Source organism: Uloborus diversus, chromosome 7, assembly GCF_026930045.1.
Source record: "Uloborus diversus isolate 005 chromosome 7, Udiv.v.3.1, whole genome shotgun sequence".
NCBI classification, from domain to species: Eukaryota; Metazoa; Arthropoda; class Arachnida; order Araneae; family Uloboridae; genus Uloborus; species Uloborus diversus.
In genome coordinates this window covers 22,105,149-22,121,101 of record NC_072737.1, presented here as the reverse complement: position 1 = coordinate 22,121,101, position 15,953 = coordinate 22,105,149, and positions in this window count along the sequence as shown.

Genomic DNA, 15,953 nt, shown 5'->3' with positions numbered 1-15,953 from the left:
AGAACACAGAAACTGCATTTGTTTGATATTTTATACTAATTACTAAAACGCTTTTTTTCTTTTTAAATGGAGGAATGAGATTGAAGGTAAGATAAAAATAAATAGATAGATAAATATGGAGATAGATATAAGCAGACATATACATAAAGAGATAGAAACAGACAAATTGAGAATTGCTAAATTTATTCAAGCAGCTTCTGAAGGCGGCAATCTTTATGTAAAAAAAGTGACTTTCATAAAAAGTTAATTTCTCGTCTCGCCGCTTGCGGAGAGTATTCAAAAGTAAATAAACTAAGTCATAAAGTAAAGAAATATACAAGTAGTCATACAGTTTTTCTAACGGTTAGGATCTCGGAGCAAGATTAGTGATAACTGTGTTTACTGAATAAAAATTTTTTGAAAGCATACGTTAAACATAATGTTTCAACTCATAACGTTTCCTATTACATAACTTGTTCTTCTTATATTTTGTTTTGCGATTGGTAGATAGTGAGTCACATGAGCTAATGTTTTAGACAAGAATAGGACTATTATAGAGAAGGTGATGTCTGGTTCCCTACGGCAGAAAGAAATAGTTCAATTGTTTATACATGTTTTATATATTATTATTATTATTATTTTCCAGGCATTTTTTTTGTAAACACTGTATCTTTTTGAGACTTATTTTTTTTATTTTTCTGCAGGCACAACTTATTTTCGCACCGTTTAAGTTATTTTAAATATATAACAAACGTAAACTACGACCATTCTCTTAAAGTGTACAGGCTCTTGAGAATTGCGCGTTTGTGTACTACTCATGAATGTTTTTATTTTATTTTGAAATGAGAAGACATCTTTTATTAAAAAAAGCTACATAATGCTAATAGCTATTATTGATGATTTTAAAAACATTGAAATAACAATCCAATTTGCTTCAGAACAGTTATTATCGAAATGCATATTACTATTGACATTCCGTAGGTTCATATTCCACATTCTATGTTTGCATGATTATAGAGATTCAGATATGGATATGATCGTCACGAAGAGCAAAGATAATCAGAACTTTGTCATCAAGCAGACAAGTCATTTGACTTATCCGACTGGAATTGTTAGAACGATCTCAAATGCTGGGATCACGACAGAATCAGGTTTAGTATCTCTCGTTATTAAAATTGCTTTTAAATTTCAATACTAACGCAATTGAGGATTTCATTTTCTTGAAATTTTTCATTTAAAAGACCGTAAATGCCTTTAAAATAATAACATATATTTAATAATTGCATGTTTTTCTGATTGATATGAATATAATATTTAATTCTAATGTTCCGCTTGGTTATGCATTAGAGGGCAATTTCACGAAAACGTCAACCCTTTGTCCCGCATGTGACGGCTAATATAAAGTGATTATATCAAAGGGTAATGGCGAAGTGTGTTGCGTAACAAATCACACATAAATTTGTATTTTGTTAAAAAGAAAAAAAAAGTTCATTACTACTTTAAAGTATTACTTTTAATGAAATAAATGAGACTTTATGTGCAGGACAAAAGGAGCATTTTCTGTGGAATGGCCATATATATGTATACCAGTACAACTGGAGAAAAATGTAAATAATTTGAATAAAATTAGTATTTGTTGCCTTCGATTGAAAAAAAAAAGAATATACCTAATATATTGTATTTAGCTAACGTTAAGAGTACGTACTATTTTAAACATATTACTATTTGTTTGCATTTTTTAACTTTTAGTTCAGTTTGATGATGCGTAGATGTTATTGCATAGTAAATATAATGTCACAAAATGTATTCATAAAGGTTTCTCAATGTATTTCTTTTCTTTATTTGTTGACTGATAGTTAAAGATCTTGGTTAAGTTTCACAATTTTGGCTTTTCGTTAAAATAATACACTCGAAGTTTTAGATTAACTGTAATGGCGATAACTGGAAAGTAAACATATGTATGTTGTAGAATGGAAACAGCTATGTTATAATTGATAAAAATAATAATCACCGCTATGTTTGGATTCCATGTATTCATTAAAATATTTTTAAAAATTGTTTCAACGAAATAATGTTTCCAATTTCCTTTAAAAATACATTTGCTTAGTAATTTATCATATTTGTAGACAAATAACTTGATTTTAACTAGCCAAAAGTTCTGGTTACGTTGAAACGTTGAAAAGCATTTTTTTTTCTTTTTTCAGTAATTATAATTATTATTAATGATTTAAGCGCAATATATGTGGTTGTTTAGGCTCAGCAACTTTTGAAAATTTGATGATACAAATCGCACTTTTCATAAGGGCGTGCAAAAATCGTTCAAACATAAAAATTAATTTATTGCCATGTTTGAATAAACTGTGTATTATAAATAAATACATAGGACACATTCAGAAATAGAAAAACATATTATGCGGTAAGGCAGGGCTACGACAAAACTACATGCAATATAATGACATCACTCCTCGATGGACCTGTCGCCGAGGTGACTTAACCATGTACGGGCATCCTAGATGGTAATATAATGATATGCCGTTTATTCCATCTGGAGAGTGTACTTTTGTCCTTGTTTAGTTTCATCAGTTTTGAATAGGGAATACTCGAGGTGGATGTAAATGGCATCTCATTGAAGCTGCGACAAACTGTTAGATAATTTGTCTCAAAAGCTAGAGTCCGCATGGACATGGTAATGGTATTTAGGGACGATAGTTTACTACCTAATAACCAAGCTTTGCCTTCAATTGACCAGTTGGATCACCACACCATGTCTGCAGGCTCTCACTGGTGTTACAAATTTACTTTATCTACCCTTTTGTTGGTGGTATAAACTTCCATGAGGGGGCATCTGCCTCCAGATTGGTTCATGAGTCCAAACAAGAACGAAACTGCATTCTCTGGATGGGGAAACTGTGCTATCCGTATATACCAAGATGTAGCGTAGTATACTTCTTCACCTCAAAGCAACAGTAGACTATTTTACTGCTGGTCCTGGGCTTTAATGGCTTACTGTTGCTTTACGAAGACTACTTTGCAACATAAAAAAAGAAAAAAAAAATAATGCGAGTTTTTCACATTAAACATAAAAATGGTCTTACTTTTTGTCGATGAAACTAATTACTATTATTAGTTATTATGTTCATATTTTTGAATTGAGTAGATATATTACGACTACTTTTTGTTATTTTTTTGTTTTTATTTGAATAATAATTAAAATGTTATGTTAAACCGGGGGGGGGGGAAGAGTTTCAGGCTGTTATTTTTTACTTTTCAAAATAAGGGAAATATTAATGACGAAATTGTCTGCTTTTTCGTATTAAGTTATATTTGTATTTGTTTTCTTAATTCGTAAAAGGTTTTTAATGAAACTGTGTGAATTTTATATGCTCAGTGTTTTATTTATAAGCATAATTATAACGGAAGAAAAGAAATATAAGTACGACTTTATATAATTTAAAATGCGCTCAGAAACACTATAATTAACATCTTAAACTTAACGCATAAATTTACAGTGATTGTGTCAGAAAATTCACCTAAGTTTTCATCTCCCACTCATTTACCATGTGAATAATTTCAATGTTTTGCATGTGTTATGTATTTCTCGTATCTTTTTCGAAAAAAAAAATAGTTCGTTAACTTCACAATTTAGAGCGAGTAAAAAAATCACTTTCTATCTTCGCTACTTCCTGTCTTCTAAACTAAGCGGACCGAAGTTTTCGCAGTTTATTCCAATTATAATAGTTTCAAGAGTTCCCTTTTTTATCGTCTGCCATTGCTATTCGCGTCATGTTTCCCGTTTGGTAACATTTGTTATTTTTCTGGTTCTGAACAAGGGTATTTTGCAACTCCGAATGAATAAAAATATAATTAATTTGTTGGGAGGAAATTACTATTTTTTTACTGATGGTTGTGTTTTTATCAAGAACACAAACTAACTAGTGAGTTACTTATTGCAGCTATATTCATTACACTTTCATAACTTAGCAATTTATTCAGCACATTTCGACTTTTGTATATATTTTTTAAAATGTATGGAATGAATGAAACGTATATACGTAATACATGTTTAATATTAATAACGTAAATTACGTTATTACAATTCGTAACTTATGTAATATTTTAGTAATATGATTTAGGGTAGACCGGAGCACGTTTACGCGGATTTGTTTCAATGAATTTTCTAAATATTATGCTTTAACTAGGAAAATTTTTTACATTGCCTTTTTACGAAGCAGTTAATGGAATCAAAATTGGTATATTCAGTTGTTGCTCAGTTTGTGTTTTTAACCGTTAAAAAATTATTTTTGAGTCCAAGTCGGTTGCGTAAACGTGCCTCGGACACAGGGCACGTTTATGCATATTTATGTTGACATATAACGTGGTTCTGTTAGTGTTTTGAACATAATGTCTTACCATCGATAAAATGAAGCAAATTTATTACAGTCTGAATTGGTTATAAAGTAAAAGCTGAACGGGCTTGAAGACAGTGCTGCATGATTGTAATCTATACGATACGAATCTGTAACTCGGAACTAAAAATGAAATGGTGATTTTCAAAACCAAATAACCTGAAAATACTAAAGTTTTCAGACAGTTCGGAGCGAAAGAAACGTCAGCGCACGTTTAGCAGTAAGCCACAGAAAGAACGTGCGTAAAGGTACGCGCCAACGCGTAAACTTGCCCCGTTCTTAAATTTGGATTTATTTTTAACGTGCAAAGAAAATGTTTTTACATTCCAGTTGATACAAATACAGTTCTCAATAAAGGATAAAATTTTACTAGCTTTTATATATTTGTCCCTTTTTAATTAGGTATTATTTATTCACAATAAGCTTTAAAAAGTTCAATTCAAAATTTACTCGACTTGGTAAAAAAACTGATTATTCTTTCTGCATGCTAGACCGAAGCTCGACCGATGCTCAAACACTTGTGAGGATATTTGCTAGGGTCAGGTTCAATATGTTATGCTTGTTGGCTCTCCAGTTGCAAATTGTTTTGAAACAAGGACACTGCGTAAACGTGCCCCAGGCTACCCTTCATACAAAAATATGATATATCCATAGTTTATGAGCTTTTAGGGAACAAAAATGAAGATGTTTTTGTTGTTGTTGAGGTTTTTTTCTGAGGATCTTTTTAAACCACTGAGAATTCAGTAATAATTCATTTTCAAGTTAGGTTTGTTGACTATTTAATTTAGTTCAGCACTTCTTTTCTTCTTCTATATTCTAAAAGATAAATTTAGGAGAACACCAATGCAATTAAAACGTAAGCGGTATACTTTTATGAATTACATGTAGAATAATGCCACGAAAGTATTTCTCTACATACAAGCTATTCTTGGAAACACATTTTTACCATTCAATGTTTAGATGCGAATTGCACAGACACGTGCTTTCAGTTACAAAGGCAAAACCACGATTTAAGATAGGCAAACACCCTAAATACTTTTTTCTACAATGCTCAATGCACCCTTCTAAAACTTCAAACGATTACAAAATATGACATAAATAACACATTTTGACTACTTATTTGTTTTAAAAAAACGATATGTTTTTTAAATAAAAAATCCAAATTTGTAGCAAAAAACTACCATTACCTTAACTCTTCCAGTGCATTCACTTTTTCATTATTTTTTACACATTTTGTGTCTATCTCTTCGTAAAGGTACCAGAGAGTGATATAACCTTTCAATTTCGAAATAATTAACTAAAAACAGGTTTTATAGGTAAATAATTGAAAATTTTCCCCGTAAAACGTGTTTTTGCCGCCTTAATTTAATTTATCATTATTTCAAAACCACATATTTCATGCACATTAACTTTTTGAGGTTTATATCACAGCAATGTGTTCAATTTACATGTTTGCAAAGTTTAAAATCTTAGGAGTTAGTTTTTTCGCTCGAGCTGTTCTTGTAATAAAAAACTTGAAAACGTGGTTATGAGAAAATCAAGAAAGAAAAAGTAAATTTTAGTTATAAGTAGTGCAATTGAGTTTAGTAAAATGCTTCTAGCTTTCTCAATAATTCACCGATTTAAAAAACAAAACTACGGATTTAGAAAGAAGAACACTGGGTCTCTGAATTTCTCAAAATCTGAAAATCGATTTTTTTCGAAAATTAGGGTGTTCGCCTACCTTAAAACAAATTAAACTAAAGTAGAAGATAGAACAGGTTATGTTAGGGGATCCTAAAGTTTGTGCCGCGGCAATGCAGAGGAAGGGAAGGCGTGCTGCGCGGTTTCCATGATACCAACGGGGAGGTATATAATAGACTGCGGTGCGGGTTAAGCGGAAGTATGATCTCACCTTAAGCAACCACAAATAGACTAAAATTAAATGTTAGTCTATATGTGGAACTTAATGTTCGAGAACAAACGTCTCGACCTTCCATTTGTTCCCGAAAATTGCACCTTCACCCCCACTTCCGAAAATGACCCCTTACAGAACCTGAAGCATGATCTGCCCTTGGAGAGATTGTTGTTTATTTGAATTGTTAAATTTTCATCGGTTATTTTTTCATCTAAATGTGGAACTTTTTATTCGGTATTTTTATAGACACTAAGAGCAATGTGTATCCTTTCCATTTTTTAAAATTTATTTTATTCCAGCAAATAATTTTCACTAAACACTCTGACAATTGTTTAAAAAAAAAATCATGTAACACATGATTTATTTTATATAAATGCTTTTATTTTCCTTTTCAAGTAATTAAATTTTAAAGTAATATTCATTTTATTTATTAATTAATAATACTAATTTTAAATAACATTAATTGCATTTTAAAGTAACAGGCTATGAAGATGTAATATTAGTTAATTAATTTAGGTACACAGAGGGATGCAGAAACTTGGGTAGCAAAGTAATAGGTATTAATAAAGAGTATCTGGTATTACATTGATGCAGTAGCGAACTAATTAGTATTTATAGTGACTTTTTCTTCTTTGACAAAAATTAAAAACACACACACACGCATGCATTTTTGCGTATAGAAAAAGATTAATTTACTTCAACACAATCACCAGCCATAATCTAATGCAGAAATATTAACCCACTACTGGAAAAATAGGACATTGTAATGGAAATGTAGTCGCTTACGTATATTTAAATTTTTAGCACAGTACATAATATTTGAATTTGTAAGTGCGGTTCCACCTACTATGAACAAAATGCTGTAACTATTTTTAGTTGAGATTTTAAAAACAAAAAGTTGAAGAAATCGAATATATTCTCGATGCATTCCAACCCAAATATATTTTTGTAACTAGAGAAATACATTTCATATTTAACTTAAAATGTTATAAATATCAGAAATTATCAAATAGGCTCGATAAAGGAGAAATTCGCCTTGACATAAACGCATGACTAGTCATTGAAACTAAAATCCGGACGCTATCAAGTGATATTTTCTTGCATTTAAATATACGTACTATGATTGCAGTACAACAAATGAAACCTTACCATGATCCGAGTTGATTATGCATTTTTACGTCAACAAGAAACATGTAGTTATTTGTGTTACGCAGTCCTTTTCTCTGTACCCAACGTTTGATATAACAAGGACATCTACGAAAAAAGGACACGAACAAGCCCTTCATCGTTATCCTTCTCCTCCTTCTGCAAACAGACAAGCTCAAGACCAAAGAAAAAAACTCAACGTGTACTAAAACATGACGCAAATAGTGGTCGGCAAAGTAAAGAAGGGAAGTTTAGCAGTAAAACTAACATAATTGGACTGAAATGTAAATGTTGCGTGTTGTTTGTGAGAAATATTTAGTTCAGAAAAAGCTTAGAGTTGCTCAAGGTTATGTGTTAACTTTTTAACAATTTGTTTTTGGGGGTAAGTTGAAAATTAAAAGAGCTGAAATTTATACGGAAAATAAAAATTTAAAACATATAGATTAACATAAATTGAAAAAAATGTTTGCGTAGTTTTTGTTGCTAAAACAAATTCAGTTTATTTTAAAGGCGTTTACTATTAATTTTGCTATTCCAGTTTTCTTTTTTACGATTAAAAAAAAAACTATTTTTAATATTCACTCATTTTAAATAAACTTTCACTGTTATTAAAACGTATGTTAATATTTTACTTTATTCCATAGTCCCTGAACTGAGATAAATATTATAAATATGGTTTTTTTTTTAATTAAAACCCAACCGCTGACTTTTTAAAGATATTGATCACAGATTGAGTTTAAGATTACCAGTGGTTTGATATCGAAAATATTTTTAGCTTTTATAATGTGTTAAGAGCTTATTTCACCTAAACTGTGTTTCGAAGCTAAATACACAACTTATCAAGCGCTGTATAAAATGTATATCATCACGAATCATCTGACATAATGTACAAGGTTTTGGAACACCTTTTTACATTATGTAAATTTTTGCTTTACTCATGACTACCAAATTTTCTTTAGACCTGTCTTTGATTTGGAATTTATTAAGCTATGCCGGCTTGTCTTAAAACTCACTTTATGAAATATTTGCGTCTCTTTTCTTTACTTTATTGAAATTCTAGACTCTATACCTTATCGGTAAAAATACATACAATGATGCAGAGGTTTCCAAACTTCAGTCCTCCGTGGACTCCCTCCGGAGAAATTAAACTTCGCGCACCCCCTCTCCCTGGCGAGCGCAAAAAAAAAATAAAAAAATGACATTGTTAAATCTATTTTTTTTTCTAATATATTTTTCTGCTATTTTCCCTCGAAATGTATTTTTTCATTGTTCTGTATATTTTTCACTAATTTAACTTTCACCAGAGCTACAACTTTCCTCATCGCTCATATCGTTACTTGTCCTTTAATCTCAGTTATAGTTAACATTTCAGTTGGATAGCACCGTGGACCACCTGGTTGGACTCGCGAACCACAGTTTGGGAAACTCTACAATAATGAAATGAATCTGTATTGCTTGTGCATTGCTCTATAAAGTGTTTATAAAGCATTAGTGTGTGCTTTAAGTATGTTACTGAGCTAAATACATGCATGAAAGAGTCAAATTAAATAGATCTTTTTATATTCGTATTGTGCCACTACACAGAAATACTTGATATATAGCTGGAAACATCGCAACGCTGTTTAATAACGTTTGTGTAAGTACATTTTGTTGACAGACGGAAATGATTTAAGTTGGAACATTGTGCTTGCAGCATGGTTTTTTTATGTTTAAACAACGTTTCATAATACACGTCAGGAGACCGATTCCTGACGCATGTGGTGATGCATTATCCTTCTAGAATTCTGTAGGTCAGTCGCAATGCACAAATAGCATGAATGGGTGTAGGTGGCCGGAAAGGATGACAATGAATTGGTTACCTATAAAATTAGTACTTAGACATTGCCAGAATCCGTTATTACTGGAGTCCCATTCTATGACTAAGCCTTCAAGCAGCCCCTTGTTGACTTGTAATAAACATTGATTTATGATATCATCTTCATATCCGTGCAAGTCCATCTGCCCGATGCATTAGAAAACGAGATTGCCCAAACTAGGCAAAGTGTTTCCAGTCGTCAACAAGCGAATAAATTTGTTGATGAGCTCAAGTGAGGAGTAAAATTTTGGGTTGTTCAATCAGCAATGGTACGCAAACAAGTCTTCGACCACGTAAGTCCAAATAATGATAGTATGTTTAAAGATATCTTACGCCGCATCGGTACTTGCTGGTGCTGCACCATTGATTAATGCAGCAATTTGAGGAAAGGTTGTTCGTTTGCTCCATCTAACAACTGCCATTAGTCATCTTTGGTCAAGATATTTCTCGATATTTTTTCCGTCATAGTGGTGCCTGATATATTACGTTTTCGAATTCCTCTACGCAATAGTCAACACCGAAAATGCATCCGACTCAAGAATAGCTATTTCCGAAGTATTTTACTTCGCTAAACAAGAAAATCACCATAAAAAGAAGAGATACAGAGTCAACTAGGGTTGTGAAATCTCACTAGTGCTCTTCTTTCATGACAGATAAATCCCCCCCTACCCCATGGGACTGACTTTCTTCTACTCTTCAACCCCTGTTTTGCATAGATAATCTCACTACATAAAACCAAAATGGACTTCAAGAATTTAAATTCATGGAAGAGAAGTGCCCAAACTCAGTAAATCCACCCATTTCTGTTCCCACCTATGCTCATTCTGCTGGGAATAATTAAGAGCTTCGTGAAAGCGGTAAACAAAGACAATATTTTAACACCTTAAAGGGAAATTTCCAAGATATATTAAAGCTAAGGTTAATGAGAGAATTTTTAACGGCCCTTGAAATACGTGAAGTTATGAAAATCACTGGAACGCAGACACCAGGGTCATTGGGCTAAGTTAATGCTCACCAAATGCTGCTTCACTATAACAACAGATGGTCCTTCTTTGACGCACAAAAGCAATCGAGAATGAAGCGTTTACAGCAATAAGCCAAAAGCAAACCACTGCTTTCGAAAAAATAAGTATTGTTTAGTAAAACAGGTCCTATTTAATAACATTTATTTCTCAGGATTTTTTTTTCCTACTTAACATTACCTTCCATTAATGTGTGGTTGCATGTGCACGTTTCTCCAGTAAGCTTTTATGTATCTTGAAAACAAGAGCTAATAAGAAAAAACCTACTACCATATTCGTTTTTCTGGACCCAAAATTAATAGGAATTGATTATTTATAACCAGGATGCAGCCTTTTTTTTTTTTTTTTTTGACTAGTGTAATCAAATTTTGACGAGTGTATAGCATATGTTACTTGCATAAACATTCGTACACCAATCGTTTTGACTCTTGAGTGTATGTAGAATGTAACGTGTTTTCGGTGAACTTGCAAGACCTCTATTTCTTCCATTAGTCCCAACTGCAGAGTTCGAATCGCAAAAATGGTGAAAATAACGTGCCGCGTTAAAGACATGAAAAGTTTGAAGCGAAAAAAAAAAAAAAAAAAAAAAAAACTACAAACTATAAGCTTACTTTTTATGTAGTTCTTTAATCGTAGAAGATTTGGATTGCATTTAGGGAAATAAAAAAAGAAAGAAAAGAAAAACAATTCAAACACAATAAGGATTGACATTAGTACGACTAATATTCACCCAGAATATGAAACGCAGCGCACACGCTTTACTGCTTTTTCCTTACCCTATATACCGTAAACTCTCAATAGCTCGAACCACCAAGGTATCAGAAAAACTTTCGAGTTATCGGTAAACGAGTGTATTTTTATAATAAGTTTTAATGAAATACGTTTATTAGAACGATACCCAATTTGTACGTTAAACTACAAGATAATAATGGGGTTTCTTGTTAAAAAACAACAAAAAATGAATCTTTTGCAAAACTTTTAATAATCAACACCGGCAAATTGTAACTTTTGTAAAACGATAGTAGACTAACAAACCCGAACATGTTATAAAATAGGGAACTCAATAAAAGAAAATACATAGTTCTGAAAATCAAAGCATTTTGTTTTGCTTTCTCACGAAAAACACACACACAAGTATATATAGCATATTTATATACATTATTAGATTTATAAAGCTTAAAACATGATAAGTCTGTACTTAATAGCATATTTTATCTGTAAAAATTGCTTTGTAATTGTTTAGGTTTTATCTGCATTTACTAAAGCATTTTAGTAAAGTAAATATCCAACAAACTCATCCATCTGAATATTTAAAATATATAATATGAATCTTTTGTGCTCTGGAATACCCATTAGCGTAGGAAGGGAATAGTCACGAACATTTCATCTTACAGGCATAATAGTATTTTAAGAGCAGATTTGAGCAACGTAAGATAAGATTATGCACTAAACGCATTTATCTACTGCAATCCTTTATTTTTTGGTAATTGCATGTTATTATGAGCGTGTTTTTTCAATGAAATCATTTCAGTTTTTGCACTACAAATGCGTTTTGATTTCAATAGATTGCTTAGAAAAAAAAAAAAAAAACAAATTTATAAAAGAAAGTTAAAAATATCTAAGAATAATTTAAGAACCCCCCCCCCCCCCCTTGTATTTAGATTACAGTACATGTTTTAAACGTGTTAAATTGTGTCTTTTTTTTTGCTGTGAAAGATACAACGATATAGCAGTACAAAATCTTAAATCAACTTAATGCGCTTTCAGAGGATTATAAAAGATAATGGGGTCGGTCCCGAAATTTTTAAGATTATTTTTTTCTGAAAGAGCGTGCTTGAAAATGTAGGACTTGACCATTTTTTAAACAATTTGACAAAGTTTAGTACTTTGTAACAATCTTTTTAATCGGCGCGCAGATTCAATTTCATTTTGTACGCTTCTGCACATAACATCACAAGTGATGAAATGCCATTTATTGATGCCATTAGCGCAGAGCGTAATATTTAATTCTCTTCTGAATTACCATAACTTGAAAACGCGGTAGAAATCAAGCGTAAACGATCATCGCCACAGTGAATTGCGCGCCAAAGTACATAACTTGTGACATCATGACCAAGCCTTGTTTGAAAAATCGTAAAGTTAAAAAAATAATTAAAAATTTAATGTTGGGGAAAATGGAAGTGTTTTCTGAGTCCATGTTATTGTTTTTGCTATTTCTTTTAACTTCAATGACTAAAAGTAGTACTTTTGACCGAAGGAAACAGCTCCGTCATAATGCACATCATGAGAAAGAAACCGGAAGACAAAGTACGAAAAGTTAATGCTGTAGGTTTAAATCTTTAATGGCCAGCTGTATTTTGTTCGTCTCATTTTAGTGCACATTCATTTTTTCTTAATACTAAAATTAAATAACATGCTTCTAAATTTTTTTGTCAAACTAATGGCAGTAAAATTAAGATTAACTATTTATAAGCTTTAGTGTAGATGATCCACCGAATACATCTAGAAAAGTCTCCTAAATAAATCCGAGAAACTATTGATTTCTTAAAATATAAAATCCATCCTTTTATATCTCCATCGTAAAATTCAAGATTTAAAACAATGTCCTAAAGATAAGAACTTGAGAACAAAACTGGAACGCTTTCGTTTACGACCATCTCTAAATATCAAATCAAAGTCAGAAATCGTTCCAAGATACGACTTCGAGCTTCGGATAGAAAATCAAATCTGGATTTCAGTTCTGATCTTGATTCACGGCTTTGCCTGCAAGGAATAAAAACTGATATTTGTTGCATTCGAGCAATTTCCCTTCTAAACACGGCAGGATATGAATCTAATATTTGAACTGTAGCCAGTTTCCTGCGCGAGACATGTAAAGCATCCTTTTACGATAGTTTTAAGCGAGTTATATTGAAAAGCATCTTTAACTGGGCTATAAACCTTTTAAAGGTAATGAAACTCCCTTATGTTTTAAAGGAACGTATTAAATGATGGCCGTAAAAATGGAGCTCTTGAATTTTGTCTGTCAGTCGAATTATATTAGTGAATGGTAGGAAGAGTTGTTCTTAAATATTCAGATCTGTTTGGATAATTTTATGTATTATTTCGAAAATGATCTTATTGTGATGCTAAATTCTAAATTATCTGAGACAAACTTTATGGTGTGTTTGTTTTCAAGTTTGACCCAGTTTTAAGTGCACAGTTATTTCCGATTATTTTGTAGGCATGTGGGTTAAATTTGTACTATTTCGTATCTTTTAATATATTTGTCTTCATAAGAAGTAATAGAAGACCCCATGTGTTACTCTGCTGCCAAATCTGAAGTATCAGTTTCTTTTTTTGCAAAATAACTTAATAACACAGAAATCATTGTACAAGTGGGACTGAAAAAAAAAACTACAACATACCAAACGTGTGTAGGGGAGGATGGGGCACAGTAAAACGCGGGGTACAGTAGACAAAGCTTTTTTTTTTTTTTGCATTTTTCAATTATAATCGGGAAATGATTATATATATATATATATATATATATATATATATATATATATATATATATATATATATATATATATATATATATATATGAATCTGCAGAAATTGGCAGGTTGTTTTCTGGGATGAAGTTGCTGCTTGTGTTTGCAATCAAATGATCGTTATTTTTCTGATTTCAGGCTAAGAATTTTTTTTTTTTTTTTGACTCTTGCACGCATCGATTTATAAGTTTCTTTTATGAATAGAAATTAGCCATTTGATCACTTTCGTTTTTCTACCTATGTAGTTAATTATTATTAAAACATTACTACAAAATCGCCCTTCGAAATATGACGGGTGAAAATTGTTTCTACATTTGAACGAAGCAATTGCCTGTTTGATGATATTTCGATAGTTGAAATCTTAACCCTAACTTACCCTAAAGTCCAGTAGACAGCGTTCATTGCTGACCACTTTTTCGTTTCTTCATTCCCCTGAAATGACCCAGTCTTATCAGTAAAACTGATAAGTGGCCGGATTCAGTTCAACCCTGTCAAAATAAAGCATTTCAATGCATGTCAAACATTACCAAAAGGTATTAAATTATCAGGCTATGGAGCAAGTTAGAGCCGCTATATAGATAGGCCGACGCCTTAGCTTAAGTTTAGCCATTTTGGACCGGATTTTTCATTGTTGCACTCACAGGGCTTTCTACAGCAAAGTTTTGGATTTTGCCAAATCGGCCAAAAATAATATTTTATTTAACAAACAATTCACGTGCCGCTAATAATTGCTCACATTGAACAATTACCAAACGGGATAACTCGCCAGAAAGACAACCACCTAAACACGCGCTCCAATCCAAAATGGCTAATCTTAAGCTGATGTGTCGGCTCGTATATATAGGGGCATTAAAGCAAGTATCATTAATGATGACGTCAGGGCTTTACTCGACCAGTGAATTCGCTATTATATATATGATGATTAATGGGAAAAAAATAACTCGATCAATACAAGGCATATTTCTCAAATACTAAAAAATTAAATTTTACTTAAGTGCAAAGCGATTTTAAAATCATTTTTCAGAAATGCATCATTTTAATAACCTTCCGCTAAAAAGTAGACCTACGATTAATTTCACTCATTCGTAACTTTAAATAGATGTGGTAATTATTCTGAAGAGTTTAATGAAATAACTATAGATTAATCGAAAAGGACTGTGAAATATTTCATTGCTAATGTCACCAAAGATACACAAAGTACTCCACAAACGACACACAGGGTATTCCTTTCCCCAAATGTCATCTCGTAGTCAATTCCCAGTTATTAAAATTCTACAAATATCCTATCATTACAGGACTTTCGCTACCTAATCCCAACGAGTGCAATAAAAATTGATAGTCAAACGCTTTCAAAACTATTTCCCCTCGACGACCATTTGCACCCGACAACATCAAACATTTCATGCAGATACATTCCTACCGTGTTTTTCTTCGAAAACGAGTTGACTTTTAAAACGGCAGTTGCTGTTACAGCTACGATCCTCAAACCGAACTCTCATTCTTTATCAGCCACGAATTATCTCAACTCGATACGAACTTATCCCCGTCGTCAGGTCGTGATGTCTTATTTCCCCGCACGGGATGTAAGCGATCACGAAAACACGGGCTATCTGATCTAAATTACACGACGTGCTGGTTGTAATGACTCTCGGCAATTGCGAATATTCGCTGCTTTGGAGAGTTTTATGTGCGAGTTGGTTGCAAACGTGCCGCGTTTAACTTGTCGACACGAGGCCAGATAGGGGCAATATCAGATATTTAAAAGTGATTTCGCTTATGTAAGAGCTTGTTTAGTATAAATCTTTACATTTAGTCATTAATATGGAAAATGAAAAAGAGCTTTCGAGAGCATCTTTATGGTTGATGTGTTGGAGGAAATGGTGTTAGGTTTTAAAAGAGGTTTCCCTTCAAATGGTATTTTCAAATCTTTATAAGGAGTAAATGCTTTTGGTATCTTTTCCCTTACGTCGCTGAAATTCGTATTTCTAAACATTTTCTGACTTATTTCAGAATTTGTAAAACTATAAAGTATGTAGTGATTAAATGTTAAAACAGGTATAGGGCCATTCAACGAAAAAGTCAACCCTTTGTCCTGCACGTTACGGTTTATATATA